At 45.7% G+C, this 20,920-nt stretch overlaps 1 protein-coding gene across 4 annotated transcripts in view; it reads left to right on the top strand.

Moving 5' to 3' along the window:
* Window positions 1–20,920, top strand: part of ST3GAL5 (ST3 beta-galactoside alpha-2,3-sialyltransferase 5) — a 106,601-nt gene that overhangs the window by 25,398 nt on the left and 60,283 nt on the right. The window lies entirely within an intron of this gene.

The following is a 20,920-nucleotide window of genomic DNA, read 5'->3' as shown; positions in this document are numbered from 1 at the left end:
AAATGAGATTATGTTTGTTTACTAAAATAATGGTTGAAACCATCTGGCCGTATGTGTGTCAGATTATTTTTTAAGGGGTGTTGTTATTCTTCAGACCAAAGCCTGTGAGGTACTAAAACAGAGAAGTGTGGCCATAAAAACTAACATCCTTTCTTAATAGTCATATGCAGCATAAAACTATCAGCCATTGGAAGACAAAGGTGTTCAGTACGTTGCAGGTTTGGCCCAGAAAGAGAAGGGCAAACTGTAATTCAGATGGGGGGAAGGTCACTTTATTTTTAGGAATAACTATAGGGACATAAACAGACACAAAAATATTTTGAAGAATCCATCCAGAGATCTATTTGTGGATTCTAGAACAAATGTGAAGCTTCTGGGCAAAAATATCTTAACTTTCCCTTTCCAGTTCCACATAAAAAATGTCAGAACTTGATGTTCCAAAGTACAGTAGAAGCTAAAGATCACTTAAATTATAACTAGATACCATCTTAAAGAAACTTTTCAGGAGGATGCCTTGGTACATTCCAAGCCTAGATTTTACTGGTATCCTTTAAAGAAGTATGTGGTAAGTAAACAAAGTTCTGTCTGAATCCTAGCAATTCAGTTGTAGCATTCAGTGGTTAAAAAGCCAGTCCAAGACAATATATTCCAAGATAACCATCTACATAACTCTGCATAACCTTCACTAGAAGCAAAGAAGCTCTTCACAAACGATTCAAGCATAGTATAAATGGTCAGATATAAGCACGTGAATAAAGTCACTAGAGGAACCAATTATCCATCAAATATATAAATCTTTGTTTCATTTGAATTGAGCAGTCACATCCAAGGCAGGCTGAGGGAGCTGAGGCTGGAAGCCAGGAGAAGAAAAACAGTGTGAGAGGCCGGATGGGAGCTGCATAAAGCCATGGTGACAAGTGTAAGAGAGCCAATGAGCGGGGTGAAGGGGAGGTTCAGTACAGAAAGTGGAAAACCCACTGTGAACAAGGTGAAGGAACCAGCATGGCAGGACCACAAGGAGGGGCATGAACAACACTGGAGATAGCACCGGGGAATCAGAGATGCACTTTAAGAAAACAAGAGACAGTCACAGAGAACCCTGGTAGGAAGAGTCAGTGGAGCAGCCGGAAAGGGGACAAACTGTGGAAGCCCAGTAATCCCTTCCCCCTACACTGTACTGCCCTGAGACCAGCCAGGAAAGGAGCCATCACTAGCACCAGCCTGGGGAGTTTTAGCAGCCCCTGCATCCAGGGAGAAGACGGCAAGTCCTGTAGGCAAACTGCAGCTGGTTCTTCAAACTGCAGAAGCTCTTTCAGTCCAGGCCTGAGGCAAGACCTCCATGAACTATGCATAGCCCCAGGCAGAGGCTGCCCCACCTCACAGCAGACAGGGCAGTCCCAACCTCAGAGGATGACGTTTTTTATTTTTCTCTTTTACTCTCCATTTCAGTTGAGCCTTGATTGGGGGTTGGGGAGTATTCAGGTAGTGCGTTTACCCGCTTGGGAGGTGGGTCTTCTTCATTCCCCAAAGCCTACTGGGCAGGGCCGGGCTTAGGGGTGGGCCATATGGGTGACCGCACAGGGGTGCCATGGTCAAGGGGGCGCTGTGTGGCAGTGAAGAGGTGTGCACTGCTGGTGTAGAGTCAGAAACTGCTCCCAGCTGGCAAGGGAGCACCACGTGGTGGGGTTAGGGTTGCCAACTAATTGCACAAACCCAAACACCCTTCCCCAAGGCCATGCCCCTGCCCCTTTTCTGAGGCCCCACCCTCGCTCACTACATTCCCCCTCCCTCCATCACTCACTCTCCCCACCCTCTCTCACTTTCATCAGGCTGGGGCAGGGGGTTGGGATGCGGGATGGGGTGCTGGGTCTAGGTTGGAGCTGAGCTGTTTGGAGTGTGGGAGGGGGCTCTGGGCTGAGCCTGGGGAAAGGGATTGGGGTATAGGAGGGTGTTTGGGGTGCAGGCTCTGGGAAGGAGTTTGGTTGTGGGAGGGACTCAGGGCTGGCGGTTGGGGTGTAGGAGGGGGGTGTGGGGTGCAGGCTCCAGCTGGGCGGTGCTTACCTTGGGCGGTGCCCGGAAGCAGCAGCATGTTCCTGCAGCTCCTAGGCTCTGTGAGCTGCCCTTGCCTGTAGGCACCTTGCCCGCAGCTCACTGGCTGTGGTTTCCGGCCAGTGGGAACCGCAGACTCGACACTTGGGGTGGGGGCAGCGCGCAGGGAACCCCTGGCCGCCACTGCACCTAGGAGCCGAACATGTTGGTTGCTTCCAGGAGCCATGCAGAGCCAGGGTAGGTAGGGAGCCTGCCTTAGTCACGCTGCGCCACCGACCGGACTTTTGGTCTGTTAAAATCTCCCAGATTGCTTTCAATAGCAACCAGGAGACTGAGGCCAATTCTGGGAGACTCCCAGGCAATTTGGGAGGGTTGGCAACCCCAGGTGGGTGCCCAGATTTCTCCCTGCTTCCTCCCAGCGGAGGAAGGGGGAGTAGTGATGATGTACAGTTACTGTTCACCCCTCCCTCCCAATATTCCTCTGTGTCACCCTAAGGGGCTGTGAGGGGGAGTAAGGAGCAACACCAAGCTCTCTGTGCCTCTAGGTCACTTTCTCCACCTGGGCTGTGCTGTGAGTCGAGCATCAGGAGTTGCTGCTCTCCTGCCCTCTGCTTATGTAGCCCAGGTGGGCAAAGCGCCCTGGATGCAGGGAGCCCTGATGCTGTTCCTCCATGCACCCCTAACTCCTCTCTTCCCACTCACAGCCCCCTAATGGTGCATGGAGGAACAGCATTTCAGGGGGAGTGAGCAGCAATGTCCAGTGCTCCCTGCATCCAGGTCACTTTCCCCACATGGGCACAGGAGGCGGGTGCAGGATTTAGGGGTGCAGGAGGGGAGTGCAGGGGTTAGGGACGAAGAGGGGGTGGGGAGCCTGAGGAGCCCACGGGGACCAGGGGGGCCAAGATACAAGTTTGCCCAGGGTGCCATGTTCCCTAAGGCCGGCCCTTTGACCACTTAGTGACCTTTCAAAACAGGGTCTCTGTTGTTGGGGAAGATTTGGGGCTTGCACCAAACAAACAAAGAAACATAAAAGCAGGATCGGGACACTGCTGTGATAGTTTGAGTGTGTTAGGCAAAAAGATTATTTTCCCCAAGAATCAGGCAAGCACGGACAATACCGAAGGGGGTTTATTCACGGTACCGGGAAGACTGATAAACAGCTTCAAAAATATGGTGCCACCATGGCCAGTTATATACATTCGCTTATCAATTCATTTGCATTTATCTGTACATACAGAGACAGACATTGTTACAAGTCAAGAGAGAACCCTAAACAAAGATAAAAATAGGAATAGTATGTATGTATAGCGGCCATCCTGATTGCATCAAGCATCTGTGGCTACCTTGCAGGGGGAAGTGGCGGGGAATGGGGGTGGTAGGGATGAGTGCTTACAGATATCCGGTGGGCTGTGAAGGGAGGGTTTGTTCTGTTCTAAGAGCTGAGTTACTGGGCGGACATTTGATCATATAAGTCTATCAATGTTTACAGTTGTCAGTGTCTTTGAGCTACTGAAGCATTCCTGCTTGATCTGCCGTTTCTGTCTTAGCTGTTAGCTAAATTTTAACTCTTGTCTGACATGTGGAACTCCAAGTGACCCATAACCTAGTGGACATGGCATTATCCTCATGACACCCCTTCTGGAATTATCAAACTGAAGAGCCAAGTTCCACCACCCCACAGCAGAGCCATTGTTTAAAGTGGAGTTTTTTTGTGTGTGTCTATATAGAGTAAATGGTTTAGTATGTCTTTTTAGCTGTCTGTAGGAAGTAGTGTAAGGATTGCTTTAGTGTAATGTAAAACTTCTCAATTGTTTAGTATATTTTGAAACCTGCTAACAAGCTTTGTCTCAGTTTTAGGCTGTTCCTGAGAAAGAAATCAGTTTTACTTGATTTTGTGTTTTGTGTTTGTGCCTTTTTTAAAAACAGTTTAGTGGAAGGTAAAAGCTACTACCCCAGTTAGGGGTATGTTACTTATGGGGAATCTAGCTAGTAACTGGGTGGGAGCAGTTCACCTCACAGGTGGAGCTAATGCTGGTAAGAGGTGCAACTGAGGAGGAGGTACCGTAATTAGAAGGCGATGTGATTTGAAAGCTACTTCACTATAGCCCCCAGTGTTCAGGCTCAGTCCTGGGGTCTCACGCGGAGCTGTGATGTCCCTCAATAAGGAGAGGAATTGGGTTGCAGCCTTAAATCCATCCTACAGTGTTCTGGAGATCCAGTAAGCAAGGCCTACTGATGTACCCTTGCTAGGTAGATCGGGGGAAGGAAGTCCCCTGGAGTTACCAGTGTTCCATCCCTTTCCACAGGCAGGGAATCAGGCCCAGCCTATTCCTCTAGGGGGTGGCGAGAGACAGGTTGCTTCTCATCCCACTGAGATAACTAAGGCTGTGTCTAAACTAGCACTTTTTCAGCATAACTTACGTTGCTCAGGGGTTTCTTTTTTTCACACCCTGGAGTGACATAAGTTTCACTGACACAAGCACCGGTGTGAACAGTGCTACACAGCGGCTACACTGTGTTGGGATGTGGAAGGGTTAAGTAAAGAGCTGGGAAACCGCTGGTGTGCTGGCATGGTATCAGGGAGTAGAAGCACAGGCAGGCACTGGTTCTGCACTTGATGGATAAAGTGCCATCCCTCTCCCTTCCCTTCTGCTTGTTAAGGATAGAAAAGCACTGTGGGCGCGTAAGGAATGTTGTTGTGTAAAGGATACCCTTTGTGTAAAGAAGCGTTATCCCCCCCTCCCTTCTTTTCCCAGCTACATAAACGAGCTCGGAGACATGGCCCCTTCCCCCCTCCCCTGTAAACTGCTGATTAAGGGAACTTGTGGCTGCAATTACTGCAAAGAAATTTATCTTCAAGGTAAAAATGTCTGTAGAATATGCTTAATGCTGTAAACAGTAACAGGGCAGGAATAACTATATTCAGTATATGGGCATTCATATTACTAAATAAGGATTTTGGGGGTGCTGTAGTAAATGTAGGTATTTACATATTAACTTAAATAAAAGAGTGTGATGTGATTACCTCAGTGCTTACTCGACAATTGGGTCGAGGGGAACAAGTACTGCAATAAAGAAGCCCATTTACTCAATCCACCCCTGGGTCCTCCTGCTCAATCTCTAAAACACGGGAGATCTTACAGTGGAGCAGCTGCATCAGTACAGCTATGCCATTGTCTAAACAGACACGAGAACTCTGATGACCTGTTCAGCCTCCTTGCTTCTGTCACCAAGAGAGATGTTGAAAACAGGTACAGTACAAGGAAGATCAGACTATGGGATGGAACAGAGGGAACTTGACCCCGAACTCCCACATTTCCCTCTCAGGAACACTAGTTCCTCACAATTCACTACAAATATTTCCCACAAGTTAGTGCATTCAACAGCAGTGCCAGGGACATCGGGATGCCTGCCCCCAGTGCCACACATCTTTTGCCAGTACAACCTGGTGCAGTGAGGACACACTACACCAGCAAAAGCAGCCAAGTGTGAATGGAGTCTGGCAAACTAGCAATGTCAGCAACAGCATGCCGGCAGAAATGCAACTGGTAAAACTTTCTAGCATAGATGTGGGCTTAATCTAAGCCAGTGTTAGGAAAAGGAATAATCAATTAATATTAAGGAAAATACTTTTCTTCTCAGGCTTCTTGTAGAGAGTTCTAGGCAGGCTCATACTTGTGTGTTACTTTAGTAATTCATGTCTAACAATGAACAATAGAAAGTTCTGTAAACAGGGAGGCATTGGCTTATCTCTTAATAACTGGCTTATCATCAGTAGTAATATTTATGTCTCTTATCTTCTAAGAGGATATATTTAAAACATTAAGATGCAGCCAGGAGAGGATGTTTCGGTGAAGACCCTGGAATGGGACTCAAGAAATCTAGGTTCCTGTAGGATCTTGGGCAACTCACTTAGGCCCCAATTCCAGGAGTTACTTAATCACATGCCTAACTTTAAGCATGTGAGTAGTCTAATTGGAGACAATTGACCTACTCATACGATTAAAGTTAGGCATGTGATTAAGTACCTTCCTGAAGCAGGGCCCTCATCTCTCTGTGCCTCAGAGCTCTGTTTATAAAATGGGGCTAATGACACTTCCTGACTTCCCAGAGCTGTTGTGGGGATAAAAGTCATTAATGTTTGTGAGGTGCCTAGATACCATGCTGTTGGGGACTGTCAGATGGCGCCTTGGTCGTTACCTGCACTGTGGTCTCAAGGTCACAAACACACACCAGGTTGTTACCTTTTCACCACATGTGTATTTATTTACTCCTTCCTTGCAAAGTATCACAACGCACTGCAGGCTTACAGCAAAAGGAGGTTTCCCCCCCCCACCCCAGCCTCCACTCCTCAGCCCAGTCTCACCCTCTGAGCTTTCCTTCTCAGCCTCCCCTTGCTTCCTGTTCCTTACACTTATATCCTCCCAATTAGATCGTTAACCTAGTGAGTACCACCCGGATGCTCATAATCCCCCAACAGAAAGCGTGTAATTGCTCATAACTGAGCTTGTGGCCTTCTTCATGCTCTAGCAACATCAGTGACTGGGGTCCTACTAATAGTGCCCTGTCACACACCTCCCCCTACTTATTTCACCTGGGGCCGTCTCTTGCCTCCAGAAAAGGTCTTCTTTGCTGCATGTGCTAACAGTGCCCTGTCACACAGGACCCATCTGACTACCTGGATGGCTAATAAGCATATTTACTCCCTCTTGTTGTTCCTATGTTAATTCCAAAATGAAATACCCTGTGCTCTGCCAGCAACTTGTGTGCTTAAGATCTCATCATGGATTCTGCCACCACTTTTTTGATAGTACCATACCTCTGAAATGTCTTCTCAGAGCCATCTCAAATTTGGTCAAAAGAGAGTCCTCTTGCCAAAACTTTACCTGCCAAATTTCATGGGCAAAAGACCTCCTTCATGAGGAATTTAGAATACAAGCCAAAATCAAGCTTCAAATCGTCATGTGGTTACAACATTAACTCTGGAGAGACTAGCATCTGTCCATAATGAGAATTGAAAGGCCCTGTGTTCTGCGTGGACCTAAATTCTGCAGCAAAGCTCCCTGGTTTCTGAGACATTGGGAACTGCAGAATAGAAACTACAGTTAGTAGTTCTGCAATTTCACATTTGAGTTCCTTCAGAACTCATGGGTGAATGCCATCTGGTCCTGGTGACTTATTACTGTTTAATTTACAAATTTGTTCCAAAACCTCCTCTAATGATACCTCAATTTGGGACAGTTCCTCAGATCCGTCACCTAAAAAGAATGGCTCGGGTTTGGGAATCTCCCTCTCATCCTCAGTCATGAAGACTGATGCAAAGAATTCATTTAGTTTCTCCGCAATGGCCTTATCATCCTTGAGTGCTCCTTTAGCACCTTGATCTCCAGTGGTCCCACTGGTGTTTAGCAGACTTCCTGCTTCTGATGTACTTAAAAAAAAATTGCTATTTCTTTTTGGGTCTTTGGCTAACTGTTCCTCAAATTCTTTTTTGGCCTTCCTAATTGTAATTTTACACTTCATTTGCCAGTGTTTATGCTCCTTTCTATTTTCCTCACTAGGATTTAACTTCCACTTTTTAAAGGATGCCTTTTTGCCTCTCACTGCTTCTTTTACTTTGTTGTTTAGCCACAGTGGCTCTTTTTTGGTTCTCTTACTATGTTTTTTAATTTGGGGTATACATTTAAGTTGAGCCTCTATTGTGGTGTCTTTAAAAAGTTTCCACGCAGCTTGCAGAGATTTCACTTTTGGCACTGTACCCTTTAATTTCTGTTTAACTAACCCCCTCATTTTTGTGTAGTTCTCCTTTATGAAAATAAATGCTACAGTGTTGGGCCGCTGTGGTGTTTTCCTGCCACAGGGATATTAAATTTAATTATATTATGGTCACTATTATTAAGCGGTCCAGCTATATTCACCTCTGGGACCAGATCCTGTGCTCCACTTAGGACTAAATCAAGAATTGCCTCTCCTCTGGTGGGTTCCAGGACCAGCTGCTCCAAGAAGCAGTCATTTAAGGTGTCAAGAAACTTTATCTCTGCATCCCATCCTGAGGTGACATGTACCCAGTCAATATGGGGATAATTGAAATCCCCCATTATTATTATTGAGTTTTTTATTTTAGTAGCCTCTCTAATCTCCCTGAGCATTTCACAGTCACTATCACCATCCTGGTCAAGTGGTCAGTAAGATGTCCCTACCGCTATATTCTTATTATTAGAGCATGGGATTTCTATCCATAGAGATTCTATGGTACAGTTTGATTCATTTACAATTTTTACTTAATTTGATTCTATGCTTTCTTTCACATATGGTGCCACTCCCCCACCAGCAGGACCTGTTCTGTCCTTCTGATATATTTTGTACCCTGGTATTACTGTATCCCATTGATTATCCTCATTCCACCAAGTTTCTGTAAGCCTATTATATCAATATCCTCATTTAATACGAGGCACTCTAGTTCACCCATTTTATTATTTAGACTTCTAGCATTGATCTCATCTAGCGAGAGATGTTAAGAGTAACAAGAAGGGTTTCTTCAGGTATGTTGGCAACAAGAAGAAAGCCAAGGAAAGTGTGGGCCCCTTAGTGAATGAGGGAGGCAACCTAGTGACAGAGGATGTGGAAAAAGCTAATGTACTCACTGCTTTTTTTGCCTCTGTCTTCACTAACAAGGTCTGCTCCCAGACTGCTGCGCTGGGCATCACAACACGGGGAATAGAAGGCCAGCCCTCTGTGGAGAAAGAGGTGGTTAGGGACTATTTAGAAAAGCTGGACGTGCACAAGTCCATGGGGCCGGACGAGTTGCATCTGAGAGTGCTAAAGGAATTGGCGGCTGTGATTGCAGAGCCATTGGCCATTATCTTTGAAAACTCGTGGCGAACGGGGGAAGTCCCGTATGACTGGAAAAAGGCTAATGTAGTGCCAATCTTTAAAAAAGGGAAGAAGGAGGATCCTGGAAACTACAGGCCAGTCAGCCTCACCTCAGTCCCTGGAAAAATCATGGAGCAGGTCCTCAAAGAATCAATCCTGAAGCACTTACATGAGAGGAAAGTGATCAGGAACAGTCAGCATGGATTCACCAAGGGAAGGTCATGCCTGACTAATCTAATCGCCTTCTATGATGAGATTACTGGTTCTGTGGATGAAGGGAAAGCAGTGGATGTATTGTATCTTGACTTTAGCAAAGCTTTTGACACGGTCTCCCACAGTATTCTTGTCAGCAAGTTAAAGAAGTATGGGCTGGATGAATGCACTATAAGGTGGGTAGAAAGTTGGCTAGATTGTCGGGCTCAACGGGTAGTGATCAATGGCTCCATGTCTAGTTGGCAGCCGGTGTCAAGTGGAGTGCCCCAGGGGTCGGTCCTGGGGCCGGTTTTGTTCAATATCTTCATAAATGATCTGGAGGATGGTGTGGATTGCACTCTCAGCAAATTTGCGGATGATACTAAACTGGGAGGAGTGGTAGATACGCTGGAGGGCAGGGATAGGATACAGAGGGACCTAGAAAAATTGGAGGATTGGGCCAAAAGAAATCTGATGAGGTTCAATAAGGATAAGTGCAGGGTCCTGCACTTAGGACGGAAGAACCCAATGCACAGCTACAGACTAGGGACCGAATGGCTAGGCAGCAGTTCTGCGGAAAAGGACCGAGGGGTGACAGTGGACGAGAAGCTGGATATGAGCCAGCAGTGTGCCCTTGTTGCCAAGAAGGCCAATGGCATTTTGGGATGTATAAGTAGGGGCATAGCGAGCAGATCGAGGGACGTGATCGTCCCCCTCTATTCGACGTTGGTGAGGCCTCATCTGGAGTACTGTGTCCAGTTTTGGGCCCCACACTACAAGAAGGATGTGGATAAATTGGAAAGAGTCCAGCGAAGGGCAACAAAAATGATTAGGGGTCTGGAACACATGACTTATGAGGAGAGGCTGAGGGAACCGGGATTGTTTAGTCTGCAGAAGAGAAGAATGAGGGGGGATTTGATAGCTGCTTTCAACTACCTGAGAGGTGGTTCCAGAGAGGATGGTTCTAGACTATTCTCAGTGGTAGAAGAGGACAGGACAAGGAGTAATGGTCTCAAGTTGCAGTGGGGGAGGTTTAGGTTGGATATTAGGAAAAACTTTTTCACTAGGAGGGTGGTGAAACACTGGAATGCGTTAGCTAGGGAGGTGGTGGAATCTCCTTCCTTAGAAGTTTTTAAGGTCAGGCTTGACAAAGCCCTGGCTGGGATGATTTAATTGGGGATTGGTCCTGCTTTTGAGCAGGGGGTTGGACTAGATGACCTCCTGAGGTCCCTTCCAATGCTGATATTCTATGATTCTATGATTCTATGATATATAAGCACTTTAAAAACGTGTCTCCTTTTAGCTGTCTGCCATTACACAATGTAATTGAATGGGACTCTTTTTTATTTGATTGTTTCTGATCAGACCCTGCCTGTACCATAGAGATTCTCTATTAATAGATCGTCCCCTAAGGGATGTCCGAACCATGTGCTCCTCCACACCCATCGGCTTTACCCCAGCCCTTAGTTTAAAAACTGCTCTACGACCCTTTTAATGTTAAGTGCCAGCAATCTGATTCCATTTTAGTTTAGGTAGAGCCCATCCTTCCTGTATAGGCTCCCCCTTTCCCAAAAGTTTCCCCAGTTCCTAATAAATGTAAACTACTCCTGCCTACACCATTGTCTCATCCACACATTGAGACTCTGCAGTTCTGCCTGTCTAATTGGCCCTGCGCGTGAAACTGGGATCATCTCAGAGAATGCTACCATGGAGGTCCTGGACTTCAATCTCTTACCTAGCAGCCTAAATTTGGCCTCCAGGACCTCTCTCCTGTGATTCCCTATGTCAACGGTACCTACATGTACCACGACCACCGGCTCCCCCCCAGCACTACACATAAGTCTATATAGATGTCTCAAGAGATCCGCAACCTTCGCACCAGGCAGGCAAGTCACCATGCGGTTCTCCTGGTCATCGCAAACCCAGCTATCTATGTTTCTAATGATCGAATCGCCCATTACTAATACCTGTCTCTTCCTAATGCCTCTTCCTAATCAGTGCGAGAGGATACCACATCATCATCTGGAAGGAAGGTCCCAACTATGGGATTGTTTCCCTCTGCTGCAGTTAGATGCTCTCCTTCTCTACGACTTTCATTCTTCTCAACAGCACAGTGGCTGTCAGACCGGGGGTGGGACCGTTCTCCTGTGTCCCGGAAAGTCTCATTTATGTACCTCTCTGTCTCCCTCAGCTCCTCCAGTTCAGCCACTCTGGTCTCCAAAGCCCGTACACGGTCTCTGAGGGCCAGGAGCTCCTTGCACCAAATGCAGACATACGCCACCTGCCCATAGGGCGGGTAATCATACATGCTGCACTGGGTGCAATAAACTGGGTAGCCCCCGCTTTGTTGCTGGACTTTTGCCTGCATTTTCTTTTTACTCCTGCAGCTGGTTCCTTTGCTGTTGTTTTGTTTATATCCAGGGGGTGTTTTTGGCTTTTAAGTTTAATGAACGTTGAGATCTAGTCCCTGCTTACACTCTCCCTCTAAACTCCCTTGCCAAACTCCCCTGTTAGCCGCTCCTGCTCGCTAGCTCCTCTGGTCGCTTAGGAGTGGGCTTTTTAAACCCCTGGTCTCCCTGAGTACCCCGCCGCCAGGTTAAGGGTTGATGGGTGCTAAAAGGCTTAGGGATCACAGCCTGGTTAAGAAGATCTCAGCCTTGCCTAGCAATCTTGATAGTTTTCATTCCCCATTCGGTTTCAAAGTTAATGTCCCACTGAGTTTAATGACATTTACTGAAGTTTTGTTTGAGGCTGTGGGAAGACAAACAGTCCACGAGTTTATCCTCTGTTCTCACCTAGAAATTTATCTTGGCAACTATAGGGACCAGAAATGTATTTGTTTTTTAAAATTAGAGTTTCGATTCTGGAGAACAATGGTGCAGCACAGAGTGGATTCTGCAGCATATTTCAAAAAAATTATACAAATGACCAATGTTATGTACAGTGCTCTCTGTATGCAGTTTGTAACTCATCACAGTAAAAATGTTATTGTTTTAAATTACTGTACCATGTAAAATATAGTCCGACGCCTGTAAGTAGTGTCCCACACTATTCTTAATTATAGCAGCTCTCTGTTGAGTAAATGTGCTTTCTAGAGAATACATTGTAACTTTCTAAGCATTTCTTCACTGGTGCTGAAGCAATCTTGATGCACAGTTCTATATTTCAGTAGTCAGTCAAAATAACCATTAAAGCACAACACAGCTCAATAAAATGGTAAGAGCGGTGCTGCAGAAATAATTAAAAAGATCAGTAACCAGAAACAGCCATTATTTAAGTGCAGACCTACTGCAGTAGGATGACTTGCTTTACCCCAACCATTGAAGTAAGACAGTCAGTATGGGAAAAATAGCTATGTCTGTGGTTCAGACCGTTTTCCTTTTCTAGCATGCAAAATCTAGCATATCTGAGAAGCTTTTTCTCCTGCAATGTTAATTACACCACAGACCAGAGTTCCCTGTAAAGATATGTAGTAGTACCGTGTTACTATTCACTAATAGTTCCTTCAAGTCAATAAAAGCTGGAGACCTCTGTAAAGGCCTAATTAAGTTACACAAAAATGAACTACTTTACTGAGGTTGCAAGACTTCAATTCTTAATAAATAGTGTTGTTCTCCAAACAACAATGATGGAGAAGTGGCGAGAGAGCAATTCTGGAACAATTCCCTTGAGGAAAGAAGCAATAATGCATGTATCTAAAAAGAGATCCAAATAAATAATACATAATTTATACATCATTGCAAAAGCCCTTCTAGCATTTGGCTCCTCACAGCAGAGAACACTGACTTTACGGGCCAGATTTTTAAAGCTATTTAGACACCTAAAGATTGAGATCGCTGTGGAGTTAGATGTCTAGGCACTTTTGAAAATCCCACCAGGCCTCTATTTGCATCTTTAAGCACCTAAATACCTTTGAAAATATGGTCCTAAATCCATAACCCTAGGGTTACCATACGTCCGTATTTTCCCGGACATGTCCAGCTTTTTAGTTCTTAAATTGCCGTCTGGGAGGAATTTTAAAATATCTAAAACCCCTGGGATTTTGCCACATCGGTTAGGACGCCCTTTGTCCTGATATCGGGGACTGCTCACCTCACCGCGCGCACCAAAGTCCCGGGGCTGGTGGCGCTTCCTGGGGCAGCTCCTGGTGCCCACCTGCTGGCAGGAGCCTGCAGTGTGGGTGGCCCCTAGGCACAGAGGCGGAGGGGGGTCTCCGAGTGCTGCACCGGCTCCCTCTTGCCCAATCAGAGCTGAAGGGGCGGGGCTTGCAGGCGCCGGCAGCGGGCAGAGAGCCCTTCGACCCGACCCTAGGAGGAGCCAGAGGGACCTGCCGGATGCTTCCTGGGAGCTGCCCAGGTAAGCACTGTCGGGACTCCCCACCTCGCCCCCGGCAGGTTCCTCTGGCTCTTAGGGTCGGTGGGATGGGGGCAGAGGGCTCTCTATGCGCTGCTGGCACCTGCAAGCCCCACTCCGCGGCTCTGGCAGCTCCCATTGGTGCTTTTTCCGGCCAATGGGAGCACAGAGCTCGCGCTTGTGGTGGGTGCAGCATGTGGAGACCCCTCGGCTGCCCCTGATCCTAGGAGCCAGAGGGACCTGCAGCAGGAGGGGTGAGTAGGCAAGCAGGGTGGGGTGAAGAGGCGAGCGGTGAGCCAGCAGCGGGTGGAGGGTGAGTAGGTGAGCGGGAGGTGGTGAAGAGGCGAGCGGCAAGGAAGCCGCTGGCTGGCTGGCAGGCAGGTGGGCAGGTGAGGGTGAAGAGGCGAGTGGCGAGCCAACAGTGGGCGGTAAAGCGGCGAGCGGTGAGGGAGCCAGCAGCGGGCGGGGTCCAATGGGGCAGGGAGGGGAGGAGTTGGGGCGGGGACTTTGGGGAAGGGGTTGGAATGGGGGTGGAGAAGTGGTGGAGTTGGGGTGGGGCCAGGGGGGCATGAGCAAATACCACCCCCCCTCCGTGGAGTGTCCTCTTTTTCGAATGTTCAAATATGGTACCCCTACATAACCCCCAGCCCAGATTGCAGGAACTATCCAGTTAGGATGCTTAATTTGAATCTAACTATTCTCCATGCCATAGCAAGATAGTTTATGTATTTGAGTAATGCAACTACTTTTGTAAGAACTTCACACTTTCAGCCTGCTTTATTAGACCGCAGACCAATGTCCAGTGTTTCCACATTACCTTCAACAGCTCAGCCAAGACAGAGTTGGGGCTCTCAGCAGCACAGTGGTGTCAACCCTACAGCCAGTGCCCATATTGAAATACTTTATAAACATGGCAAATTACACAAGTCTGTCAAAGCTGGTGTAACAATGTATTTTGAACAACAAATAGAGCAGTGGTTGAAAAATAGATTTTAATCTCTTTATAGCATATTTTTAATCTGATGGCAAACAACAACATATTCTGAAATTGCTGCTGTTTTTCTCATTGCTCTGAAAGACATGGGCAATTTTTCTTCTTCATTGTTTAGATTACAATTTTTTATTGTTTCTGATCATTTGAGACAATATTTCTCAGTAATCTCCTTGCTTTTGTACAATGGGGAATATAATGCTTCTCTGTTTAATTGCCCTTTTTTTTACATTGCTTGCAAAACCTGGCCTGTTTTTGCTTTCCAGTCTCGACTCAGTCCTGCAATTACATACACATGTGAGCAAGCCAACTGACTTTAATGGGACTAGTCATGTGAGTAAAAGTTACACACATGTGTATTTGCAGAATCAAGGTCTTAGATCCAGATCCTCAAAGGTATTTAGGCTGGAAGTCGGGAGCCTAGATACCTTTGAGGATCCAGGTATTAGTTTGTACCGGCCAGCTTGCATGTCTAAGACACTATAATCAGAAAAACGGGATTACTCAGTGAAGTGAAAAGTGAACACATTTAAATCGGACAAGGACACACTTTTTACACTATTTGTTTTCTTTTGATTTATGTAAAAAAGTAAAAGAGGGGGCTTGTCCAAAGTTCTAAGAGGTCCTGCCATAAATTAAAAAAACAAATACATTTAGAGCCAGCAGAACACAAAAACAATGCAGTCATCCTGTAGATCTCACTGCCTCAAAATAATAAGAGCCCAGAGGTAGGTATAAAAAAGCTGACAATAACAGAGGGCTAAATATTGGGGGAGAAAACGGAAAGTTGCAATAGGGTCATATGAACAATAGAGAAATCAGCGGAGGAATTGATTCAACATCTTAGCTGCCTTTACTTAGTTGTAAGGAGCATGGGGATTAAACAGGAAGAACTGGAAGTATTAGTACACAAGCTAAATTATGACTTAATTGGCATCACAGAGACTTTGTGGAGAAATCTCATGACTGGAATATTAGAATAGAGGGATACTGCTTGTCCAGGAAGGACAAGAAGTGTGTGTGTGGGGGGGAAGGTGGAGGTGTTGCATTATATGTCAAGAATGTATATGCTAGACCTGAAGTCCAGAAGGAGGGGAGAGACAGACCAGTTGGAAATCTCTGGGTGGATGAGGCATTTCTAAAACAAATAACAGAAATATCCAAAACACAAGATCTGCTAGTAATGGGAAAACCCAGACATCTGTTGGAAAACTAATATAATAAAACACAAAATGTCCAATAAGTTCTTGGAATGTACTGGAGACAACTTTTTGTTTCAGAAGGTGGAGGCAGTAACCGAGGGTTAACCATTTTAGACTTGATTCTGAAGAAGAAGGAGGAAGTGGTAGCAAATCTGAAGACTGAAATCAATTTGGGTGACAGTGAATCGTGAAATGATAGATTTCATAATTCTAAGGAAAGGAAAGGAGGTGAGAGCCCCAGAATAAGAACAATGGACTTCAAAAAAGTAGACTTTAACAAACTCAGAGAACTGGTAAGGTCCTATGAGAAGAAAATCTTAGGGGAAACTGAATTTAGGAAAGCTTGCAGTTTCTCAAAGAGACACTATTAAAGGTGCAACAGTAAACTATACTAATGTGAAGGAAAGATTGGAAAAATAGGAAGAGGCCCATATGGCTCCATCAGGAGTTCTTTAATGACCTGCAAATCAAAAAGGAATCCTACAAAAATTGAAAACACTGACAAATTGCTGAGGATGAGTACAAAAGAATAGTACAAGTGTAAGCAGAGTCAGGATGAGCTCTACCCTGACATCTGGTGGCGAGTCATGGTGGTTGTGGAAAAGAACTTCAGGGGCTGATCTCATTTGCATAGGCACACCCACCCTGCCTAGGTGGTCACTTTGGCTGCTGTAGGAGCCCCAGTTTCTCTGTTATTGGGGCAGGAGTAAACTGTTATTATCCAGATTATGTGACTCAAGGACAGTGGAACTGTACTTGGCCTTTTGTTATGATGGAGGGACTCACCATCAATTAAGCAGCACTCGCTAGGCAAGGGTCATGCGTTCCAAAAACCCAGTGAATGGAGAGAGGCTGGGGGCAGGTATTAATACTTGGTGGCATGGGTCCCCTTACATGGTAATTGCACTTCCTCCTCTCTTCAATGTGGAATATCAGAGTGAATTTTGATTCTATTAGGAGTCTAGTTACAGGCTGCTGAGCTGAATTCATTTTGGGCTAATAGTGCACCAGCACTGAGGCTCCCCTACTACCAGCTGAAATCACTGAGTGTTGTGTTAAGTAGTGGGGGAGCCTGAAGATATACAGTGGAGCAGTTTGCGGGACGGCTGCCAGAGCAGAGCGACTGGTGGGGCAGAGCAGTTTGTTGGATGCCTGGTGCAGCTCATGGGGGCGGCTGCAGAGCGGAGCCCCATGGAGAGGTGGGGCAATCAGCTTTGGACCACGTAAGGTGCCCCTTAAAACCCCCCCCATCTCCACCCAGGTTGGGAGGTAAAACTCTGCAGATAAACTTTCAAACTCTGGGGCTCCCCTGACCAGGGACAGAGACTTTTGGGTCTTTGGGTGATTTTGGGTTGCTGGACTCAAGAACCAAAGGGAAAGGACATGCCCCAATTTGCTTGGGGTGGGTTTTTTGCTCATGGGTTGTGTTATGAATCCTGTTGGTGGTGTTTTCCCAACATAATGCCAAATTGTTTCTCAAAGGCTTTTTGCTACACTCAGACTCTGTGCTTGTGAGAGGGGAAGTATTGCCTCTTGGAGGCGCCCAGCAGGAGTGGTATATATTTGTCCCAGGTCACTGGGTGGGGGCTCGAGCCGGTTTTGCATTATGTTATTGGAATGGAACCTCTAGCTACTGAACCCGGCCCTTGTTGCTGCCCACTCTGATGGGCAGAAGGGTTATACAAGCATGTAGGGACAAAATCAGAAAGACTAAGGCACAAAATGAATTACACCTATCAAAGGGCATAAAAAGCAATAGGAAGTTCTATAAATACCTCAGGAGCAAGAGAAAGACAGAGGAAAGTGTAGGTCCTCTACTTAGCGAGGAAGGCGAGCTAATAACGGACAACATCAAAAAGGCTGAGGTCATGTCTATACTACAAACTCTGGTTGACGCAAGTTATGACGGCAAACAGCCATCAAAGTTTTTGTATTGTTCGTGCGTGTGCGTATTTGGCAGCGTGTGGGAGTGCCGCATATACCTATCAGGAACACTTGTGTCCATGCAAATGGCAGTGCATCACAGATAGGTGTCCCAATGTGCCATGCGGTGCTGCCCAGCTTGATGCCTTTTGGGAATTTTTTGCAATGTCTTGCGGGACAGGAATCATTTGCCCATGAATCTCTGAGAGCTAGGGGGGTCAACTTCTCAGCATGCAACTTTCTCCATCCCATAATGCCATCCATATTCCCTAATCTTTGCACCTCTTTTTTAAATTCTGCAAACCCGCACAGCACTTTTTGGTGTCCACCATTCCTGACAAGCATGGAGCCCACAGAACTCTGCACTATTCTCATGGAAGTTAGGATGCATGATCCTCCTGCATTAGCAGACCTGCAGGAAGTACTGCAGCAATAGGGGACATGACAATTTCTTTGAGGACAGTTTGCTGAGGAACATAGTGGAAAACAATTCAAGCTTGTTGGTGACATCCGCACATGGTTGAGACCATTCTGGGCTTGAGAAATGAGCATTGCCTGTTGGGATTGCATTGTAATGCAGGTTTGGGTTGATGATCAGTGGCTGCAGAACTTTTGGATGTGAAAACCCACATTTCTGGATCTGTGTGCAGAGCTCACCTCAGCCTGGCAGTGGAGGGACACCAGAATGAAAGCAGCACTGACAGTGGAAAAGCAAGTAGCAATCGCACTCTGGAAGCTTGCAACACTGGATTGCTACTGGTCAGTGGGAAATCATTTTGGAGTTGGAAAATCCACAAATGGAGGGAGGGGGCATTGTCATCCAAGTGTGTTGGTGTAACATTCCCTACAGTACAATCTGGACAACTGAACAATTGTGTCCCCTCCAACCCGGGGTGCCTTTCACACTTCTTTGCTGTGAAAGCACCCACTCCTGGTCTGTTCATACAGCCTCTAGCATGCAAAATCACTCCTATATGTTTGCTGTTGAAGAAAAAAATCCAGAATACATAACATTGTTGTTTTTAGTTAAATAAAACATTTAAATGTCTGTCTGGTGATGTTCTCCTCTTAATACAACAAGGCAAGAAAATCCTCCAAATATTAATGATTAACCTGTTGAATTGGAGATCGTTCACCTCCCAATGACTTCATAAATATATGCTTTGGTAAATGAAATAACCAACAATCATTCATTTTCTGATATAGCTGTAAAACTAATCTGAAAAGTTTTCAAAATAAATCACTTAAAATGTATAGTGTGTACCTTTTAAAAATGAAACTTACATCTATCTCTGAGTTGTGAAGAATATGTATTAAGGTTATAACAACCAACAAGAATGCACTTTTATGTAGAAATCCATGATTAAATCGAGTCTTCCTGACTAGTGATTTAAATAAAATCCACCCTGGTACATTCAAGGGTTTACACCTTCCTCTGAAGTATCTATTATTGGTCCCTCAGAGACAGGATACCAGACCAAAGGGGTGATTGATCTTACACTCTATCGCTTTTCCTGCATGCTTAGCAACCATGTCATGTTAAAACACCATTTTCTGAGACAGTAAAAGCGCGGTTCTGCCTTGTAGATAGGACCTAATAATGTTTGAACCATGCTACTAGCCCTCTTCAGTCCAAGCAACTTTCAAGGAATAATTTGAAATTAGTTAGGTCCCATCTACATTAAAAGACAGAACCATGTTTTAAATATATCTGGGAGGAAGTTTATCCCTTGTCATGACACAAGACAGATCCCTTGTCATGGTTATTATAGCGCATGATGTTCCTTAGTGCTGTTTACAAGTTCTATACTTGGTTAGGAGCTGCTTATGTCTGGAATTATTTTTACTGATTATTTTGCATTAATCAGTTATGATAGAATATGATTTCTGTTTATAAATCAGTGCTTAGCTACCATAGTGATAGGCACTATATAAAAAAAAAATTAGCAAGATGTGTAGCAATCTAGTTCGTTTTGTTGTTTAATCTGCTCTCTCCCACAGCTATGTGGGCTCTCTATGGTCTGCTCCCATGTGTTCAGCATGACCTGCTCATGGTTCAAGTTGCTTGTTATTCATGCTCTTTCTCTGTCTCCCAGTGCAATTTACTGATTTGTCCACTGAACTAATTTTCACTGCCTTGCAACTTGCAGTCATTTACACCGGTGCAAAATGCTACCAAATCAGAAGGGTGACATTCTACATCTACTGTGCCAAAGCTGTAAACTCTTGCACATTCTTCTTACAAGTCTACTGTTTGGAGTTATTCTTTAAGCCACAGCTGCTGAATTCACAATACTGCATGAGAATCGCTGCTTTCATTAAATTATTACATTTCTAGCTCTCACAGTTGCAAAGAAAAGCTTAGACTCATCGATTTTAGGTCAGAAGGTCATCTAATCTAGTCCTGGGAATCCTGGGGCCCCATCTTCTCAGGTATTGGCACCCTGTCAGCAGGATTGTCTGGCTAGGTGGACTCTCTCCTCAGGCCCTATGCTACCAGCACTCCCAGCTTTGAGACACCACTGACTTCCTGAGGAAACTACAATCCTTCGATGATCTTCCAGAAAACCCTCCTGGCCACCATGGATGTAGAAGCCCTCTACACCAACATTCCACACAAAGATGGACTACAAGCCGTCAGGAACAGTATCCCCGATAATGTCACAGCAAACCTGGTGGCTGACCTTTGTGACTTTGTCCTCACCCACAACTATTTCACATTTGGGGACAATGTATACCTTCAAGTCAGCGGCACTGCTATGGGAACCCACATGGCCCCACAGTATGCTAACATTTTTGTGGCTGAGTTAGAACAACGCTTCCTTAGCTCTCGTCCCCTAACACCCCTAGTCTACTTGCATTACACTGTTGACATCTTCATCATCTGGACCCATGGAAAAGAAGCCCTTGTTGAAATTCTGGTGGAATTCCTCAATTTCCATCCCACCATCAACCTTAGCCTAGACCAATCCACACAAGTGGTCCATTTCCTGGACACTACTGTGCTAATAAGTGATGGTCACATAAACACCACCCTATACTGAAAACCTATACTTATCTACATACCTCCAGCTTCCATCCAGGACACACCACACGATCCATTGTCTACAGCCAAGCTCTACGATACAACCACATTTGCTCCAATCCCTCAGACAGAGACAAACACCTACAAGATCTTTATGAAGCATTCTTAAAACTACAATATCCACCTGCTGAAGTGAAAAAACAGACTGACAGAGCCAGAAGAGTACCCAGAACTCACCTACTACAGGACAGGCCCAACAAAAAAATTACAGAATGCCACTAGCTGTCACCTTCAGCCCCCAACTAAAACCTC

Source organism: Caretta caretta, chromosome 4 (assembly GCF_965140235.1).
Source record: "Caretta caretta isolate rCarCar2 chromosome 4, rCarCar1.hap1, whole genome shotgun sequence".
Classification (NCBI taxonomy): domain Eukaryota; kingdom Metazoa; phylum Chordata; order Testudines; family Cheloniidae; genus Caretta; species Caretta caretta.
Note: the sequence above shows the minus strand (reverse complement) of the source record. Positions and strands in the feature narration are given on the sequence as shown.